Raw genomic sequence first — 9,296 nt, 5'->3', positions numbered from 1 at the left:
TTCCCTATTCCTTATAAGAACAAGGAATAAATACTATTTGGAGTGCAAATTCAGAAAGATAAATGACCTCTGCTCTCTTCTGTCTATACTATAAGCAGCAAAACTCTTGTAATTGAAATTAGTTTTCCAGTAACTTTGTTTTGAATTGATGAACTGCCATCTGCCTGGTGATGGGGTCAGCTGAGGGTTTCAGTGGCAGGGTCTCTTGGGGAGTTCTGATGATAAGCATGCTAACACAGCCATTTATTACTGCACAGCCTTTAAGACGAGACCATCTTCATTTTTGCAGTAATGTAATTAAAAGGTGTTTAGGATCCCAGACTGAAGCTACACAAAGATGAGTTAAAATATAAGCTGGTCCATTTATGCTTTCATTTTGGTCATTCAGGTCCAGGATTCTTGTACTCATTTCTTAGATAATATAAAAACAAAATAATTCTAATTTAGATGTCTCATCTACTTATGATACTACAAATTCATAGAATTACACAGATTAACTTATATCACACAATTATACCTTTTAACAAAGTTTCATTTAGTGTGTATACCTTGACCAAATACATGACACCTATTCCTTCATGATCAATGGAATGGTAATCTACGTGTACTTCTAATTTTACATTTAAAATAATATTAGAATTTTGGGCTAGAGTTGGAGGATTTCATTCCTTCTATTCCCTTGATACATAGTATCTAGTCATCACAGATAGGAGAAGTGGTGCATACCAGGTGAATAAGGCAAGCTAAGGGATGATCCTGTGAACTTTTATGAGAAATGGAATATTTCAAAATAAGTCATTGATACCATTGGGAAACTGTCAACTCATTTTCTAGAAAGTTCAGCTTTATAAATTTTGAATATTCTCATTTATTATAAAGTTCTAATAGATACAATAATTTTTAATACAGAGAAATATATCATAATTTTCATATATTATAATAAGCTGTCAAAAAGTAAACTGAGACACTCAGGTATTTGGAGATCTAGGTTACTATATACCCCTTAAAATATATCAGTCCTTTTGACACAGTCATGCAGGTCTATAATGAATAAACTATATCTACTGAATGCCTTTCAGTTTGGTTTAATAAAAATTTCAGACAGTTATTTAAAAAATCAGTGTAATTGGAAGTATCATGTTCATTTTCTCTTCTTTATGCAAAATCCATGCACTCATATTCAGATTTTGCCTTTTCATTTGAATTTCATTAACTCTGCCTTGAATAATTATATCCTTCTGAATCCTGATGTGTACAAATCCTGTCCAACCTTTTGAAAATCAACTTGCTTTTGTTAATGTTCTTTACCACCTTATATCGTTAGAGATATTCATGCATCATTAGCATGGAAGTGCTGTAGCCATACTATTTCATTTTATTCCTCTCTGTTCATATTCATTTCTAATGATATATACCCAAAAGAATACACTATCCTCATTTTCTGGGAATGAAACTCAAGAGATGTGGAAGAAAGCCCCAAAGTACCTATTTTTATTAACAAATTGAAAGCTCAATTGAAGTTTAGAAAGGATCATTATGGGACAAAACTATGATTTGTAATACCTAAAGTTGAGATGAAAACTGGCTTCAAATTTTGAGCTCTGTAAGAAGGCATAGGTATCACTCATAAAGTTTTTAATAAACTTCTGTTTCTCTAAAACTTCAGTTATCACTTTCTTTTTATTACTTAAAATTTGATTCTTGAAGAGCCACATAACTGCATGAAATAAAGGCAAGCCTGTTTTGAAACAAATGAGGCATTATATCTAAGTTTTTAAAACAAAATGTTTTCCTCCATGATTTAAAGGACTTCTCTCTCCTCAATATAAAAGTTTCAAATGAGTTGTGGTTACTGCCTCATTTATGAGTTATGAGGTCAAAAAAACTCAAGAAGAAAAATGCACTATATGCCATATCATTATGAGATATTCTTTTTTAAAATACCTATGTATCTAACATAAATGTGGTATACAGAAAATAGGTCAACACATTCAAAGTCTAACTAACAAAAATTAGCCAAATACCTGGACAAAAAAAGTAATGCAGTGATGGAACAATTTTCTTTATTTCATTAGTGTTAATAAAGACAAAGATATGTCAAATCTGCAAAATAATACAAGATTGTTTATCAATAATTTAAAGTGAGCTATCATATGAAAATATGTTAATTTATATCTTATCTTTCTCCAAAATGGCATTCTTAATTATTACAAATTATTTAAAATAATAATACAATGGTATATAAATCCCAAATAGGATTATAGGTTTTTATATGGGTTCTGATGGGTCATAAATAATATGGTAATGGGAAAGACTTAAGTTATCTAAGACAGGTAGCTTTCTCTCCTAGTCTCAAAAGTCTTCAGAGAAAAAAATTAAGTTTCCTTCTAATAAGATGGACAGTTGAGCTATTTGTATTTATTTCTCTTTGATCATTTATAGAAATTAAAACCTAAAAAGGCAAATCAAATAATCAAATTTGGCAAAAAGAATACTGCATTAATCCATAGACAGAAAAAGGACTCAAATTATATGACATACGATGAACAAGAATATGACACAGCTGAGATAGGTAGGGGTTTAGTCTTTCCTGTTCACAGTTTTGGATACACATAAATGGCATGGCAATACTAGCGTTCTGACAGTACTTGGCTTTGCGTGCTTTTAATTAAGTCACTGTGCAGAATGACCTTAAATAATCAGCCTAATGAGATCACATGAATTGGTTATGATCTTAGATGAAGAAAACCGTGACGAGAGCATTTTCTCTCAGGAATTTCCATCCCTCTTCACTGCATCATCTAGAAAACTGCCTATGTGAAGTTATGTAACAAAAAAAAAGGGGAGGATCAATCCTAGAATGATCATGAAGTAGTTCATCAACAAACTGTATTAAGCTTATAATTTACCCCTTTGGTTCAAAAAGAATAAAACACAATAAATACATAAAATAATCAGTATAAAATATTGCAGAAAGTCATCCTTTATATCTATATTATTTATTTTCTAAAATTAGAATGAATTTTTGGTACCAGGCGAGCTGGCAGGGAAGAGATAATCAGGTGGAGCTGGATGTATTAGTCTTTAAGAACAACCTACTTCCAGGAGTCCAGGTATGTGTAGTGTTCTGTATAAAGGGTATGGATGCACCTGTTCATTGATCTGCCTTATGTTGATTCTTCCCTTCCACATCATCCAATTTACTTGATTCCTCAGGGCCAAGCTAAATTACCATCTAATTAAACTGATAAACTGAATCTTGATAATGTGTTAATGGCTTATAGTGGTTTAAAGTATTATCCTTCACAGGATAACATTTGCATTTTAATATGGATTTTCAATACATTAACATAAAGTAGTAACTTGGTAGAATTCTACTCACTAAGTATGGACTGTGAGAGAAACGAAAGGAAAAGCCTTTGATTCCCACGAAGGAAAGCACGAACACATCAGCACCAACATATATGGCCTACTCCGTAAGAAATTACCAGTAAAATAACATGATAATTAAACAGATAAGGTTATATACCCTAGGTACCTTACAATGTAAAATAAATGCAGCAAAGATTCATGCATAGTACCTAGTCTATAGTAGGTATTCAAAAAATTTGTTGAATAAATGAAGAAGCCATCAACTTAAAAGGATAATTTTTTAAAATAAATATTTGGCTAGAACTCCTGGGATCTACAGCTCTAACATAATTTCCATTTTGGAATTCCCAGAATTCAAACAGGAATATTTTCTTCATTTCATAATGTAATCTTCATTGGTACAGATTTAAAAGGTATTTCTGATTTAACTATACAACATTTTTTCCAATTTAATGCACACAAGCTAAATGCTGTTACACATATGTGTCTGGCTCTTAAATTGTCTCTCAGATTTTAATGTAACTCATAATATGTGAACAAAAAAAAGCCATTATTTGAAGTACTGTTATACAGATAGTTTTAGCAGATATTAGTTTTAGCCTCTTTACGGAGGTCCACAATGCTTATTAGCAAATTGAAGTGTCTGAGAAGGCTTACCGTCAAGAAATTTTTTAATCCTCTCTAACTCTTCCCAAAGTGTCCACATAAAACTTTTAATTTATATATCCAGTATATATTCATTTAATAGCAAGCTATCCTGATACCAGCTTGGGAATACCTGGCATAGGAAGTTTTTCATATGTGCACATGTGAAAATGAACACACATATAAGGAATTTGATGTGAAAACAAAATTAACACAAGAAAAAATAAGTATGGAGTTACTTTAACTTCTGCAAATATATGTCACCTCACTATATCACTTAATTTCTATTGTCCTGTGGCTCTTCCACTTTGAGTAGACTTTGCAGAACAGACTTACAATAGTATTAATTTCTATGCTACACTTCTCAAGCATCTCAGAAAATCAGGCCGGCATTTATGTCTATATTATTTAATGTGGCAACTAAGTAATTATATATGAATGTGCATGTGCCATAATCCTGTTTCTGAATGAGGTTTTTTCTTTATTAGAAATGTGAGAGTGAAAAAGCCTATAACTGTACTGTTCAATATGGTAGTCCTTGCCCACATGTGACTATTCAAATGTAAATCTAAATTATTTAAAAGGAAATACAAATAAAATTTTAGTTTCTAATAAGATTAAAAATATAACATGGTATTCATTTTTTATAATAGGAAAAGTCAATAATGCAAAAGCTAAAATATTTATGAAAAAGTTTAACACCAGCATTACATTTATCAGAAAATATTTGTTGTAGCTTTTCTATCAATAGATTGATAGTTTTCCTCATGAAGGTGATCTAGACTGGCTAGTAAATCCAACTTAAGATGTCAAACACTTAAAATTCAGTCAATTTGTCATTATACTACAGCAGATTGATTTTACTGAACTGCTAACATATTTTGTTTTCATATTCAATAGCCTCAATCTTTACGTAACCTCATCGACTCTGATGAAGTTACTTTATGAAAGCACCTATTACAAAGTACAGGAATTATATATGCATGATTAATCTGTTGAAAGCTATTAATTTATGCATGTATGTATCTGTATGCATGTGTGTGTACATACAAACAAAATGGAAATGTGGAGGTAGGAAAATCACCTCATACACACATGTTTTCTGTCTCCCTCACTGTTAAGTAGACTCAACCTTCAAAACAACAGTGACTAACTACTGGAATCTAGAAGAATATGTGCATAAAGGACTCAAATAACAGAAAAAGAGGTGTAGGTGGAAAAAGATCATGAACTGGTAGTCTATGAAAGATAGATGATCTCTGGCACAGTCTGGGATGAAAACTATGGATCTGGTGATTTCCAGATGTGTATATGGGGTCATTTGTAGGAGATAATTGATTTAAGAGGATCTATTGGGCCCGGGAAGGAGTAAGAACCTGCTGTTTTGCTTCATACAGGCACCACTGGACAGTGGCTGTACTAAATGGCTGAGGACAGCTTTAACCCCCACTTCTTATTCTTGAGATCAAGATGCTTTGCCACACATATTTATTCTGGGAGGTTCTGACTTGTTAAGCCATTCTTCAACAGAAAAAAAAATGCCATTATCTTTGTTACTTCTCAATCATCACTATATAGTATAACCCTCAAACCTGACTTACATTTATGCTAAGAGCTTTCACACCCTTTAATTTAAGCACAAGAAAAAGAACATAGGCCATTTCAGGAGACACAAGGGATTGAAGAAAGGAAACAAAGCTGAGTCCATGCAAGAAATATACTAGAAGAAACAGAAGAGAGATTTAATAAAAAATCAAAGTGAGAAGCATGAAAAAGATAACACTAAAATACAGAAAGCCTGATACCCGGTTTTAGAAAATTCAATAGATGATTTGGGAAAAGACAATGGTAATTGCTAAAAAAAAAAAAAAGTGGGTTCTAAATGATCAACCAGAGGAAGTATCCCACAACACAGAGAAGAATAGAAAGACACTGAAATCATAAGTGAAAAGATAAGAGACCTGGAGGATAGAATTAGGACATCTAATATGTAAAGAATATAAATATCAGAATGAGAAAAGACAAGAGATGGAAGAGAATAATTAAAATAATGTTAAAACAAAACTCTCCTAAGCTAAAACTATTATTGATTTGCAAAAGTTAAAAATGTTACCCAGTTACCAAGAAGAGCTGAAGAATAAAGACACATATTTAGAAACATATTGAAAAATATCCTAGTGAAAATTTTGAATTCTGAGGAATGAGGTGGGGGTACCTTACAGAGTTTGAGACAAAGAGAAATATATATATATTTCTCTTTGTGTGTATATATACAAACTTGGACCACCATATATTTACATATATATATATGTACATGTATATATACATATATATATATATATATATATATATATATTTATAAATTTGGACCAACATCATACTTCTCACTGGCAACAACGGAACCTCGAAGACAGTGAAATTTAAAAGATATATATACATATATATATATATATATATATATATATATTTATAAATTTGGACCAACATCATACTTCTCACTGGCAACAACGGAACCTCGAAGACAGTGAAATTTAAAAGACAATGGACACTAGAAGACAGTAGTCCACAACCTATATAGGCTATTAACAGAAGAGGAGAGAGATTCAAGAGCGCTATTATTATTCAAAGAATCCATCATTATGACAGCAAAAGAAAGACCATTTTGAAAATTTAAACATTAAAAGGGTATACATCCTTATGTAATTTTTTATGAGAAAATTTCTCAAGTATTCCAACAAAATGAAAAATAAAGTATAATAAAGATTTCTAAACAGAAGGAAATAAAGAATACAAAGAAACTGATGAACAATAAACTCTGTGAGGCTTTTCTGTTAAATTTAATACAACAGTGGTAGTTTAAGTGTAATCTAAGTGATAATATGACTTCTTGAACTAGATACTATGAGGGGAAACAACAGTAGTTAGGGACAAAAATTATATATTATTAGTTTTTAAAGGACTTTTTCTTGGCTTGAAAAGAATGAGGAGTTGCTGAACAAATCATGTTGGTGGGGAGAGCAATGTTCTCATTTAATTTTGGTGTAAAACTACAGAGATATAGGGTTAAAATTATTAAAAATAGGAAACTAAGTGCTAGTAAAATAGACATGTAGAGTGCAACTTCAAAAATATCAGCAGTATGGGGAGGGATGCAGTAGTATTCAATAAGGATGGTGAATTACAAAATTATGAACAAAGGACACGAGCAAATAACCATAAAATATGATAGAAGGAATTTATACAACTATACAGCTATAAGAGTTATCATAACAATAATGAAGTTGGTTAAATTTCCCCACTAAAAGATGAAATACTGTCAGATTGGTTTAAAATACACAATCCATCTATAAGCTGCTCAGGAGAGTCATTAAAAAACAAGGATACAATGTCATATAATGTAATGAAAGGTGATGTTACATCATGAAAATAATTTGTAAAAAGTTAGAGTCAAATTAGTAATATCAAATGAAACATAATTCCAGGGCAAATGGGTCCAGATAACCATTGTAATAAGTCACATTTTTTTCAAAATAAATAAGTCATTAATTGCTATGCCCCAAACATTTGTCTGCATTTTACACAGGGTAAAAATTACTAGAAATAAAAGGAGAATATGATAAAATCACAGCTATAAATGGTAGCTTCCATACAGCTCTTCCAGAATTTTTGGATCAGAAAACCCCAAAATCGAACCAAAACAAGCAAACAAAGAAAAATAAGAATAGAGTTTTTTTTAAACAATAAACTAAATTTAATCCATGTTTGTACAAAATGTAAAAAGCATATTCTTCTTTTATGTTACAGGGACGTCAAAAAAAAGATCATATATCCATAGAAACTTTAAAAGGATAAAAAATAGAGATTTTACAGATCACCTCTTTTTATAATATAATAATCCAGAAATGTAGAGAAATGATGGAATAAATTTTGGTTTATTTCCTAAAGCTATTAAAAAGGATGCATCAGATATGTACGTATTGCCTGGAAAAACGTCTGTGAAAGATTGTTTTATTTAAATATCATACACAGACTGAGGCAATATTTTAAAGAAGAGGCAAAGCATTATCTGTCTATCTATCTATGTATAATATCATGGTTAAGAAGCATATAGTATGAAAGATAATGCTAACTTGTAAACATTTCTTATTTCAGAGGGAGTGAAATTGGCAGGAGGGAGAAATGAAGAGTACTCATTTTTTTTTAATATACTTTTGTATTGATTGAACTGTTAAACTGATATTGTATTGATATTACATTTAAAATAACTATATAGAACTCTGAACTAGTGTTAAATAGTAGAAGCAAAAAGATAGAGTTTTCAGTGGTAAATAAAATTTTTATGTAACCTGTTTATTAGGAGTCATGGCCCCTTCTAATTGGCTTGACCATCACAGGCTGTTTTCAATTCAATCAAAGCTGTAGAAAAGTATATACTATCAATTGACTGAACCGTACAGAAGCATAGACCAAGACAAAAAGCTTAAGAAAGCAGGATTAATGCATTTTGAAAGAATTTCACATTATCACCTAAGACAACATTGATGGCCTTCACTGCACACCTAACTGACTGAAGGGGTCTTGCAATGACTGGCGGCTGATTCTGCACATGAACAGAACTATTTTTAGGTGCTTGAGGTTCCTGAAGGTGAATGAGGAACCTTAACAGTAAATGGAAAACTCTGCTCTTACGTAAGATTTTTTTTGACTGATCTTGAGTTCAATTTCAAACGACTAATTAAAATAAAAATAACTAATGAGAAAAATACTATAGACAAAGCAGATATTTAGTAACGTTAGAATTACGGCAGACTTTTTTTTTTTTTTTGCAATTTTGAAATGACTATGTCAATTCTTCCCATGCATTCTATATTGCTTTAGATAAGCTGAAAAAGTTTCCTATTTCTTTGGCCTGACATATGAGACTACCTTTATGTAAATGCCCTGAATCTGAACAGGCACTGATAACCCTGAGATATAATAATAATATTATTTACAAAATTATATGGCCTAATTCCAAATTACATGAGTTTGACAATTACCCCACATTCTAGTCTCCTTTTTAATATTCACAATTACTTTATATGTCTGTAATAAAAAGTGGGGAGTTACAAAACAGAACTTTTGGAACATGATCGAAAGATGGAGAGTAACCTATAAAAATTATCATCTTAATGAATTTAGCAGGCATTTTTTTTCAAAGGCAAACATGTATTTTACAAAGGAAATTTATGTATGCAAATATTTATAATATATGCATGTAAGTTTATACGTATATATGG

At 31.1% G+C, this 9,296-nt stretch overlaps 1 protein-coding gene across 1 annotated transcript in view; it reads right to left on the bottom strand.

The window, feature by feature from the left end:
* Positions 1–9,296, bottom strand: part of DMD (dystrophin) — a 1,809,438-nt gene that overhangs the window by 1,265,881 nt on the left and 534,261 nt on the right. The gene's annotated exons all lie outside the window — the stretch shown is intronic.

Source organism: Lipotes vexillifer, unplaced genomic scaffold, assembly GCF_000442215.2.
Source record: "Lipotes vexillifer unplaced genomic scaffold, Lipotes_vexillifer_v1.1 scaffold207, whole genome shotgun sequence".
Lineage (NCBI taxonomy): Eukaryota > Metazoa > Chordata > Mammalia > Artiodactyla > Lipotidae > Lipotes > Lipotes vexillifer.
Note: the sequence above shows the minus strand (reverse complement) of the source record. Positions and strands in the feature narration are given on the sequence as shown.